Here is a 12,036-nt window from a genome sequence, read left to right on the forward strand (position 1 = left end):
ACTGCCCCCAGTGTCCAATCGGTAAGTGTTGTTGGGCGTATGGGAATGTGTGAGCTTCATTTTCCGGGTGTAATGTTCACAGAGGGATGCCAAAAGGGAGTTGTTTTCAGCTGTACAGGCTGTAATACAGTGAAGAGAAATACATATTTTATAAACTGTAGCCCCCAACCCAAACCCCAAACCTAAACCTAACTAGAAGTGGAGTAAAAATGTAATGTTAGAGGGAAAAATGCAAACTCCAAGTCTACTTACTGGTTTCAACACGATATTTTAACCTAGGTCTCCCACACTGCAGATGCAACATGCTTCCAGTCACACCACAAGGGAAGGTAAACACAGTTCAGCCGATGCAAAAATGTCTGAAGGGATATTACACTTGTCAGTGAGTCGGCATAATGTGGCCGATTCTAGTGTAATGGAACTCTTGGAATCAACACTCCGACTTCCCATGTGATCATAGCATTATGAATTGTCCTTTTATGGAACAAAGTTGCAAAAACATTCTCTAAAATGTCTCCTTTTGTGTTTTGATGAAGAAAGAAAGTAATAGGGGTTTGAAATTACAAGAGAATGAATAAATGATGACAGTCCTTTTTGGGTGAACTATTCCTTTAAGTTACTTATCCCCTAGTAAACTTCTCCTTGCACCTTCTATTGCTACCCAGTGTTAGGTGTAATTTGGTTACAAAGTAATTAGTTACTGTTATCTAATTACTTTTTAGTCAAAATGTACTATAACACTTAAAGGGGTCATGTCATGAGGAATCAAATTTTCCTTGACATTTTGACAAATAAGAGGTCTTTCTACTATAAAAACATACTGTAAATCTCAGAACTCAAAACTTACTAATCCCCAGTGCAATAAAAGCATTTACTGAAACCAAGCAGCAAAAACACCTCATTCTCTACTTTTGCAACTTCCCTATGTCATTTGGGGGCCCATTAATTCATGACTGCCTCTACTGTTCAAAAATATCAGTGCCTACTTCACATCTTCGCACCCTTGGCCGAAGCCACTGGTGCTTCTGTTCGTAAACTGTGACAGAAGAACAAACAAGACCTACTGTCTTAACTATTCCTGAACACCAAAGGGGACCCATCTGGACTATTTTAAATTATTTTTGTATTTAAACATGCACAGACAGTCGTCTTTGAACACTTGATACATACTGTATCTTGCACCGCTTTTAAAAGACGTGGCGTCAAGTTACAACTCTGAAAAGGAGAATCTAGTATCTGTTATTCAGCTGCTGCCTCTTGCTGTTTTGAGCACAAACGCTTCGTGGACACGTTGTTTCACCCATCTGCGTAATTTTAATTGTTGGTGTATGAAAACTTGATGAATGGACACCTTTGACCATTTATATGCATTTCCGGCAATGTGCATTTCAATGCAAGATGATACTAGAAACTGGATGTGTGTGCGTCTAGTTTACAATGTGCTTTGGACTATTTATGTGCAGCATGTGGATGTGTCTTCAGCGTATTTCAGCATGGATCTCATGTTTTTTCAGCTATCAGCACGGATTGCTTGTGAACAGTCATAAAACGATTCAAGCTTTGCAAAGGAACTTTTATTGAACGATGAGGTAGTTAAAAACACTTGGACCCGATGCAAAACAGTTAGTAAATAGTATCATTCATGAATATTTCAAATGTCATGAATGCTTGATAGTTTATGGTGCTGACACCCTGTTTACACCGAGCGCATCCGTTGACGTGGCACAGTGCAGCAGTTTGAGGCTGTCTACACCAGGTGCGTCGACATGCTGCTCATGCATGACAAGTTGCTCATGCAGCTTATTTTCATATCTGTAATTGGCGTAACATGGCGTAATTGTTAAGATCATAAGACCCATTACACCTATATTTTACACGTATTCCCCATTTAAAAAATATAGCCTATTGAAATAAATAAAATCATAAGATTGAAGTGGTTCCTGACAACCTTGTTATTGGTATAATACCTTCATTTTTAAGAAATAAAATACAGCAATAGACTTCCAGTCTTTAAGCAAATTACAAGGACAAATTAGAGTACACAAAAAATGCAATGATGGAATGGAGAGAATTAATATAAAGGAAGAAAAAATCTTATAAGATTAAGAACCTAAAATTTGAACAAAGATGGGAACTGCTTAAAGAATTATATTTTAAATGATGATGATTATTTCTCTTTTACTTTTCTGATTAATTGGTTAAATAGAAATATAATTAGCAATTGTACTTCCCTACAAAGGCAAAATGCAAAACTGAGTTATGGCTGAAATCAGTTCTTTTAAACTATGATCTGTTCTGTGACAGACGAGTTTGGCTCATATGCTAAAATTCAGAGAAAACTTGATGTGAAAATGCAGTGACTACAAAATCCACATTGAAATAATTTAATGCATGGACAGGTGGATGGATAAATCGGAAAGTAATGTCAGCACCATAGGTTATTTTAATGGCAAAAACAGAGTAGTTTAAAGCGTAATTACAAAAAACAACAAACTATCACAGCACTGTAAAAATATGTAAATAAAAGAGATGTAAGACACGAGGTGAAGACAGCATCTCTCAGCGACAACGAACTAACAACAGGGGAAACAGAAGCACTCATTCTGCAAAACACTGTATCCAGCCAGTGCCACGAATGGTACCATCAGTTAATATTGGCGGGTATAGTGCTTTCCAATTCAGGTCCAGTATTTCGCGAACACCTGCAGCGTGCTTTGTAGAGCTGAGGTGGAGGGAGATATTTGATGAGCAGGAAGAGGGTGTCTGTGGTACATTAACAGAAGCCACATAGTCACCGCTAGAGACACCACCAGGCTTCTTTACGGGCACTAAAAACCAATGCATTGCACAAAAATATCTCGTATTACCGTTCTCGCTCGCATGACATCTCTGACTCTCTGATCTGCAGCAGCCGCTTCTTGAGTGTATCGTTGCTTTCGGCCAATGATAAAAATAGAAAAATACTAAACATTTCTGGTGCTATTTTGTGATTGGTTGGGGCGGTGCAACCCACCCTCAATGTTTGCAACACATAGCCTGCCCCCAAACTGCTTTTAACCAATGCACAAATTGATAAAAAAAAAATCGAATATTTTCTTTAATGCTGTGTTTGCCAAACATTTGATTGGGTGGACAAGGCTCACGTTTGGGTGGGCTCAGCCCACCCCTGCCCATGCCTACATCCGGCCGTGCTTGTAAGGTATTATAGGAGATTTAAAATGCATGATTTTGGTGCCCCCCGTCGTGTGGCACCCCTATGCGTTGCATATGTTGCATATCTCATTTTTATGCCCCTGCATCCTCCTAAATTGATACAAAACAAACAATTTCAAAGACTGCGAAGGATTTGTGACAAAGAGCAAAATTTTGAGGATAAATCTAAGGTCTTTTTAAACACGTGTGGAAAAATGTGACAAGGACCACTTTGTTAAAAAGGAAAACGAGATCTGAAACATCAAATAAAGTTTATTTTGTTACACAATATAGCACGATAGCTGAAAAAGTCAAACGGATTATCTGAAAAAATTGGGGCATTATACAGAGTGATGGTTTTTTGAGAGATACATTCCCAGATCTTCCAATGATAAGTTTTAAGAAAAGCACTACCTTAGGTGACAGATTAGTACATAGTTACCTACCACCCACTCGTGAAAATCGTTGGTTAGGGGATAAACCTGAGGGTTGTTTTAAATGTCATCAGTGAAATCATTGCAATAATGTAGTACAAGGAAAGACTTTTCTAGATGGAAAAACAAATAAGATTTATTCTGTCAAACGCTTCATTAATTGTAAAACTACTCATGTTATCTACAGGTTAGAATGTCTGCAATGTAAGGTTTTCTATATTGGTAGAACAAAAAGACGATTGCAAGACCGTCTGGCTGAACATAAATATGCCAGTAGGAGGGGTAATGAAGAGTATCCTATGGCTAGACATTTTAAATCAATGCACAACTGTAATACTTCTACTCTTAAAATACAAGGTACTGACCATACAGTATAAGTTAATAGAGAACAAAAGCTGAATCAAAGAGAGACTTTTTGGATATACAAGTTAAATGCTAAGAAATATCCTGGATTGAATGAGGATTTGGATTTTAGTCCTTTTCTAGTCTTTTTTGTGTGTTATAAGTGGTTGTATTTCTGTTCTTTTGTTAAGGTCATTATTTGTAATATTCCCTTTGAGTAAGAAAACAAGTAACAATAGTGAATGCTTAACACTATAGTAAAACAAGTTGATCATGTGACTTACTAAATTATTGATATAGCTCTCACCTGTGTGAAGTTTGTTTGTTACACTCCCTGCGGAGGGCTCACACCGAAATGTGTAGAAGAGCTGTTTTACCTTTTGTAATAAGCCATTTTAATTAATAAGAGTGCCATGGTTATCCAGCTTTTTGTTTTTTTGTTTATTTCTGTTGTTGGCAGTAGCACCAGCACATGCAGCACAAAATGGAATGGAACATCTGTTTACTGCCAGCGCAACGCGATGCCCCGCAACAGACATGGTAGAGAGCATCATTGATTATAATGGCTTCTATTGCTTTTGACGCTACATGACTGTTATGTGTAACCCCTGAAATTTAGTTTTATAATGTTGTGGAGCTTGTTCATTTGATTGCGTTTCAAAAATGGCTGAATTTTAGGGGCTGCACGATGTTAGCTAATCATAACCGTGGGCGTTGTGGGCGTAACTGAGGCCAAAATCGAGCATTTCAGACAGAGGGCCAGAGAAAATGATCATATATTACTAAATATTACTAACATTATCAGTGGACCTTAGGAAAGATAATAAATCTATTTAAAAAAAAGAGCATTTCATGATGCCTTTAACATTTTTGTAATCAGATTTACTATTACTGACTTTCAATTAAAGTAGATACATTTCTAAAAAAGTTTTTTTTTTTTTGTGTAGAATTTTAAACTTTAATTATATTCAAGGCAAGGCAAGGCAAGTTTATTTATATAGCACATTTCATACACAATGGCAATTCAAAGTGCTTTACATAAAAATTATTTAAAAAAATATATTACATACATAAAAAATAATTGTAAAATCAATTAAGAACAAGAAATAAGAATTAAAAGTAATGTTAAATTTAAAAAAAAGTAAAAAAAAAATATTAAAATTAATAAAAGAGAAAAAGAATACAGAAACAAATTATGCAGTGCAATCAGTAAGTGCAGCACAGTGCTCAGTGAATAAATGCACAGCTAAACAGGTGTGTTTTCAGTCTGGATTTGAATGTGGCTACTGTTGGAGCACACCTGACGTCTGATGGTTCCAGCTGCGGGTGGCATAATAGCTAAATGCTGTCTCACTTTGCTTTGAGTGAACCCTCTGTATGTCTAGCTGACTTGATCCTAATGATCTGAGAGGTCTGTTAGGTTTATATTCAACAAGCATATCTGCAATGTATTTAGATCAGAGGCCATTGAGTGATTTATAAACGAGTAATAGTACTTTAAAATCAATTCTAAATGTAACTGGAAGCCAGTGTAAAGACATGAGAGCTAGAATAATATGCTCAGATTTTTTTGGTTCGGATGAGAATCCTGGCAGCAGCATTTTGAATGAGCTGCAGCTGTCTAATTGTCTTTTTGGGAAGGTCGGTGAGAAGTCCATTGCAGTAATCCACACTACTGGTGATGAATGCATGAACAAGTTTCTCTAATGGGGCTTTTCCACGCACGGTACGGCTGGACTCGACTCGACTCTGCACGCTTTTTGGGGGATTTCCACTATGGATAGTACCTGGTATCTGGTACTTTTATTAGTACCACTTTCCGAGGTTCCAAGCAAGCCGAGCCGATACTAAATGTGACGTCAAAACCCCGAAGATAACTGATTGGTCAGAGAAAATCGTCACTACCAGCATCATTGCTATAAGCTAGATGGCAGGTTAGCTTACCCTCTTGCATCGTCTTTGAGCTAACACAGTGATGTCCTTGTCTGCGCTTTGGTGTATGATTTCCCAAACTCTCCTGTTTTTTTTAGCGGTATTTTGTCTTGCTGCCGTCACCCTCTTTTGAAACAAAGTTTGTCATCTTGCTGTGAAAAACAGCCACATGCTGAGAATCTAGAACACCATTCCTTCGATATCCTCCATTGCTCCTTTGTTGTGTGTTTGTGTCGCGTTTAAGATGATGTCACAGCAGTAGAGGAGGCGCAACTATGATGATCAGCCTATAATCCCACCCACGTTGAGGCTGCACTAAACTGCAGTGGAAAAGCAAGCTCAGAAAAGTAAAGCGAGCAGAGTTGAGTCGAGTCGAACCGTAACGTGCAGTGGAAAAGTGCCATAAGTCTTGACTGGATACAAAACAACTAATTCTTGCTATATTTTTTTAGCTGATTTAGTTATTGCTTTGATGTGATTACTGAAACTAAGGTCTGACTCCAAAATTACTTGATTTTTTGTCTTTAGACCCTTGGATTCAAGGAATGTGTTCACCTTGGGAATTTCGCCTTTGTTGCCAAATACAGTGACCTCTGTCTTGTCATTGTTTACCTGAAGGAAGTTTCGGCACATCCAACTGTTAATTTCATCAATGCACTGGCACAGAGAGTCTATGGGGCTGTAGTCATTTGGCAATAGGGCTAGATAGATCTGAGTATCGTCTGCATAGCTATGGTACGCAATTTGGTTGTTTTCATAATTTGGCCATGTGGGAGCATATACAGGTTGAACAGGAGCGGTGCAAGAATTGAGCCTTGTGGGACTCAACATGTCATGGATGTCCACTCAGATTCATAAATACCTAGGTTCACATAGTAGCCCCTCCCTTCTAGATATGACCTGAATGTGCATTTGTTTGTGTTTCTGTGTTAGCCAAAGGGCGTGCAACAATGAACAAGGAGGAAATGTCTAAATTATTTTAATTTCGTTGAGCAAAAAGACCAAAACTTTTCTGTGAAAAGTGTTTTAGAAAGTAACTTAAAAGTAATAAGTGATTACTTTCCCCATTAATTAATCAGTAATCTGATTATATTTATAGAATTAGTAACTTGTAGTGGATTACTTTTGTGAGTAAATTACCCAACACTTTTGCCACCATAGCAACACATAAACAGAAAGAACTAAAGAAAATGAGGAAATTTTGCAGAGAGCAAAAGGACTGTGGCCTGTAACGATGTAAGAGATGTCGTTGAGAATGTCACATCACATTCAGTAATCCTGCTCATATTCTGCACATTACTCATCACTCTCATAACAACTGCAAAACCCTTTCACTGATTTATTATCCTGTGAGTCATAACTCACACGAGCACTCACAGATGCTCTTCCTTTGTTTACATTAGCAGCAGGCGTGACGTTAACCCTCGCTTGATGTCACCAGTTAAATGTTCTTGTAAGCTTGTCGGGAAGCAAACCAGATGTGGGCAGCTTCTGTGGAAGGATAAATGGTCAGCTTGAATCTATCATGCTTAACGCCCCCATACGCCACAATCTCTAGGCATTTTCCATTGAATCCTAAAGCCTTCATGTTTTGCTGTCTTTAAAAGCGTGTTCATATTCCACAACAGTGAGGTTTCTGGAGTTTATCTTAATATGTTATGTGGAGATTATCATTAAAGTAATAGTTCATTCAAAAATGTTTATCATTTACTCAGCATTATGCAGACTTAAACTCGTATGGCTTTCTTTCTTCTGCCGAACACAAAGATATTTTGATGGAGATATGATGTCTGTTTGTCCATACAATGCAAGTCAATGGGGTCCAAGATGTTCAAGCTCCAAAAAGCACATAAAGGCATCATAAAGGTATTCCATACAACTTGAGTGGTTTAATCCGTGTCTTCTGAAACAATATGACTGGTTTTGGGTGAGAACAGACCAAAATGTAACTCCTTTTTCAAAGTAAATAGTGACATCTGCAGTCTCCTTGACAGGATTATGATTTGATGCATGATTACACTTTTTGGCGCTTGACACGTGCAGAGTGAAAGTTTTGGACACCGTTGACTTGCATTGTATGGACAAACAGACATCATATCTCCTTTAAAATATCTTTGTTTTTGTTAAATGATGAGAGAGTTATCCTTTTGAGGGCTGAACTCTTCCTTTAATGATGTTTGCTAAGGCAAGCATTACTGTTATTATTACTCAGTAAGCAATGACCACATTTAGGGTTAGGGATTTGAACTAACCCCTAACTCTTAGTAATAAACTTGGCACATGCCTCATCCTACACATATTGTGCTACACACCTCAGATTTTGCGGCTTTTTGAGGAGAGGTGTGCTATTGCATTTTGAATTTAAAAAAAATCAGAGCTGCTCCCAAATCATACCAATTCTACTCATAAGAAGCTTTTTCAGATTATGGGTTGTATTCAGCCTGATCTAATGAACATTACATGACCGTGGCAACATTTTTGCAAGTTTAATTTGTTTTGTTTACATTCTGAATTCATGACGATAATGCATTAACATGCTGCCATAGAATGTGCCGATTACTCTGTTATTGTAATTTATGATGACACTGAAACTATTGCAAAGATGAGTGTATAAAAGTGTTAAAGTGCAGAATAAAGACAAAGAATGATGATAGGCATATCTTACATTGGGCAGATGTGTGAATGGCTTTTGCTGCAGATGGCACATGAGTGAATGGGCACTTGAGAGAATTTGAGTAGATTTGATTCCTTTTGTAGACTAATTAAACAAACAAAAATGTCTTTCCAAGACATGGTCTTGGAAAATGTCTCTATGTGAACGATCGTACATATGTTGGTAAATTTGCACCAGCTCGCTAATAACTCTACATGCTGGTGTGTTCATGTTGACTGATTTTGACTGACTAAACAACATAAACAGAATCAGCTGTTGGCCTCAAGGTAGGTGGAGCTTCAGGTCACACCTACTGATGACGTAGACCAATGGCAGTAAGGTGTTAAGCAGCAGGTACGAATTTTTCCCAAACGTTCGTCCAGACAAGCTGTTGCAAACCACTGAAACTAATGCAAAAACCTTCTTTTTAGCCAGATTTTGTTCTAAATGCGTCATACCCGTTCGCTCTTCGATTTCGTATGAAGTATATCTGGGCCTTTAACCAACACATAAACCTAACCGATAGTGTGGAAAAAGCAAATGCAACATAAAAAGCACATTTTCAGAAGCAACCATGTAATTTCGTATCACTTCTATGACACACTCGTCTCACATGTCAGCTTGCGTGTTTGATTTGGCTCGAACTGCAGAGTTCCATGTCTAAAGTCCAACTCTCTATCAGGTGAGCTACCACAGAAGTTAATCACACTGGAATAAGTGTGTAAATGTAGGATGGACTGTAATACAAGTGTTAAAATGTGTCGTTTTTCTAATGATTAGTGTTTTGATATCATCACATAGCAATGTGTGAGTAAAAGTGCAAAAAACTTCCAGGGGGCCCCTTTCACGGAGTCCGCCACCCCATTCTCCTCCATCTATGTTCGTGGGAGGAGCACATTTAGGGTGCTTTCACACTTGGTTTGATTGCTTTGACCGAAGCTGAGTTAATTTCCTCCCCCTCCCGCTGCCCCCACTGGTCTCTGTTTACATCATATTATTTGGGTCATAACCGTGGCCTGATTATGTCATCAATGTGAGTGCAAGCAGTAGCTGTTTATCAATGTAACTAGGTAACAACTCAAAAAGATGTCACTGTGTTAAGTGAAGTACTGAAGTTTGTCTCTTTGGATTTACCACGAAGACTTGCCATGCACAGAATGACACTTTTGTTTGTCGGATGCATTGAATGTGCAGTGATGTGATGAATTTGAGCATTTGTCTACAGTGAGCCCGTGATGTGAAGAATATGAGCTGCTCTCTGAAAGGGATTTATTTGGAGACAAGCAGGTATGAGAAATGCATTATACCACAATAAATGCGAATGCGAGCCTGCAAAGATGCAAATTATACATCATCACAAGCGGTTCACTTCCGTGATTTGGTTTGATTGCGTTCATATCAGCAGCGAACCGTACTGGAGTTCACATGAACGTACCCCAGACCACCTTTTCAAGCGGATCCGGGTACGGTTCGTGGGTACGCACCCTAGTTCGGAAAACAGTGCTTACATTATCCAAACGAACCAAACTTTGACGTCATTCGACCCCGGGTGCGCACCAAAAGTGCTTGAAATGCTGCTGTAAACACAGAGATGGTACAAAACAGTAAAAGCCGTTGCGCTTAGGAACGGTGAGCCCATTGGCCCAGAGGTACCTTAATTTGCCCCTGGTTGTAGTTGTGATTTGTGTGAAAGTGAATAAAACGAACAGTTATTTTAGTGCCTCTGCTGTTAATTTTAACAGGAAACCGCAGCGAAATGTTGAACTCGGCACGTAAAAGTCAGTTTTGCAAAAATGTAGTTACAGTAATGTTCATTCTATGAGACTAGGTTGGTTGTATTTGATGGTGTTAACTTTCTGCAAATGGTGTTTAGATTTTAAAACCATGACACATTGATTCTCAGACTAAGGCAGACCACAATAATACATTTCAGTGTCCCAGTACAGAGCATAGTAATTTGTAGAAGGGGTGTATTTCATTAAATTCCATGAGGCAGGATTATGTCACCACATTAAATTGTTTTTTATTTGGTTAAAGGGAAAACTCAGAATGACGCTTTTAAAATTCCCATTTCAAATGTATACAATTCCTGCAATAAATGGCCAATTAAGCAGGTTGTCCACATGTTTTAAAATGTCTTATTTCGTAATATGTCTAACAGCACATTGTTTACACTTCATTATTAGTGGTGCTTGTTAAGACAACCATCCTTACTGTTACTATAACTCGTTCAAAACCTATTACCATAAGAATTATACACAGCATAGTGTAGTACAGGCACAAATGATTCCTCAAATCATGCATCTTGTTGAGTGGAGGTGTACTATACATTTTTTAAGCAATCTGCTTTTAACTTGGCGGACAATAAAACAGGCCAAAATCACCTTAGATTTACATTAATGGCGGGACCCGACCCATATTAGAAACCACATCAGCATAGAGATTTGGATTGGGTTCATTTGATTTGGTACAGTAAGCAACAATCTGGAACACCCTAGCAACCACATAGCAATATTCTAAAAACCATCCAGAACATCTTGGCAACCTCATAGCAATGATCTTGCCACTGAAATCTAGTTTAAAAAATGTAAAATTTTATAGGTGCACTCAGTAACTTTTGTCATTGTGTCATCTTGGACTTCCACTGACACCTAGTGGCTTGGATGTAGCATCATTTAAAATCAATAGTTTTCAGTTTCAGATGCCATTGTAGAAATGTTGCATTCACAGTCAGTCATGATTGCTTTAATCAATGAGTGAAAGTGTCAAATAACAGGACGGTTACTGGATTAAGCGAGTAGTATTCAGCTGGTCATGTGATACTAACATGGCAGCCCCCATGTGTGGACCCTCTCCATGTAGAATAAAACAGATTTTATAAGGTTACTGATATGACTGGAGTCTTCATTTCAATGTGAGTGCTCATGATTTCATACATATATTGCAAAATTACAATTCATGTCTTTAGGAGTTCAACTTTATTTTTAATGAGGGCAAAATTACAGAGATCACCTTTAAAATGTATTTTAATGTAAAAATAAAATAAAATAAAAATAACTGAAAATGCAGTGAGATAAGTCTGCCTGAACATACCCATGTACTACATAGCTGTTAAATTAAAATTTTGGTCTGAGACTGATTATTAAGTATCTGAGATATTCTGTAAAATCATACTAATCACACATTCACTATTTAACACTCTCATGAAAAACATTTAGTTTTTAAGAACTGCATACAGTGCTTGTGTTTCAAATCCCATTTTAGTGTTTCATGGGGGGCCTCCAAGTAGGATTTTGCTTAGGGCCCCCTTATACTCAGAATCGGTCCTGGATTTCGATATGAACTTAACTGTTTTAATCCATGAATTACTTTAAAATGCTTTAAAAAGGCAGTGAACTCCTCTCAAGGAATTATTCTTATGTTAAATAGATCTACAGATAAGCAATGCCTCAGTAATGATACATCCAAAATATGGGAGAGTAT

At 37.9% G+C, this 12,036-nt stretch overlaps 1 protein-coding gene across 3 annotated transcripts in view; it reads right to left on the reverse strand.

Annotated features, from left to right (window-relative positions):
• Positions 1 to 12,036, reverse strand: part of LOC127452154 (gastrula zinc finger protein XlCGF8.2DB-like) — a 467,064-nt gene that overhangs the window by 223,578 nt on the left and 231,450 nt on the right. The gene's annotated exons all lie outside the window — the stretch shown is intronic.

Source organism: Myxocyprinus asiaticus, chromosome 14 (assembly GCF_019703515.2).
Source record: "Myxocyprinus asiaticus isolate MX2 ecotype Aquarium Trade chromosome 14, UBuf_Myxa_2, whole genome shotgun sequence".
Taxonomy (NCBI): domain Eukaryota; kingdom Metazoa; phylum Chordata; class Actinopteri; order Cypriniformes; family Catostomidae; genus Myxocyprinus; species Myxocyprinus asiaticus.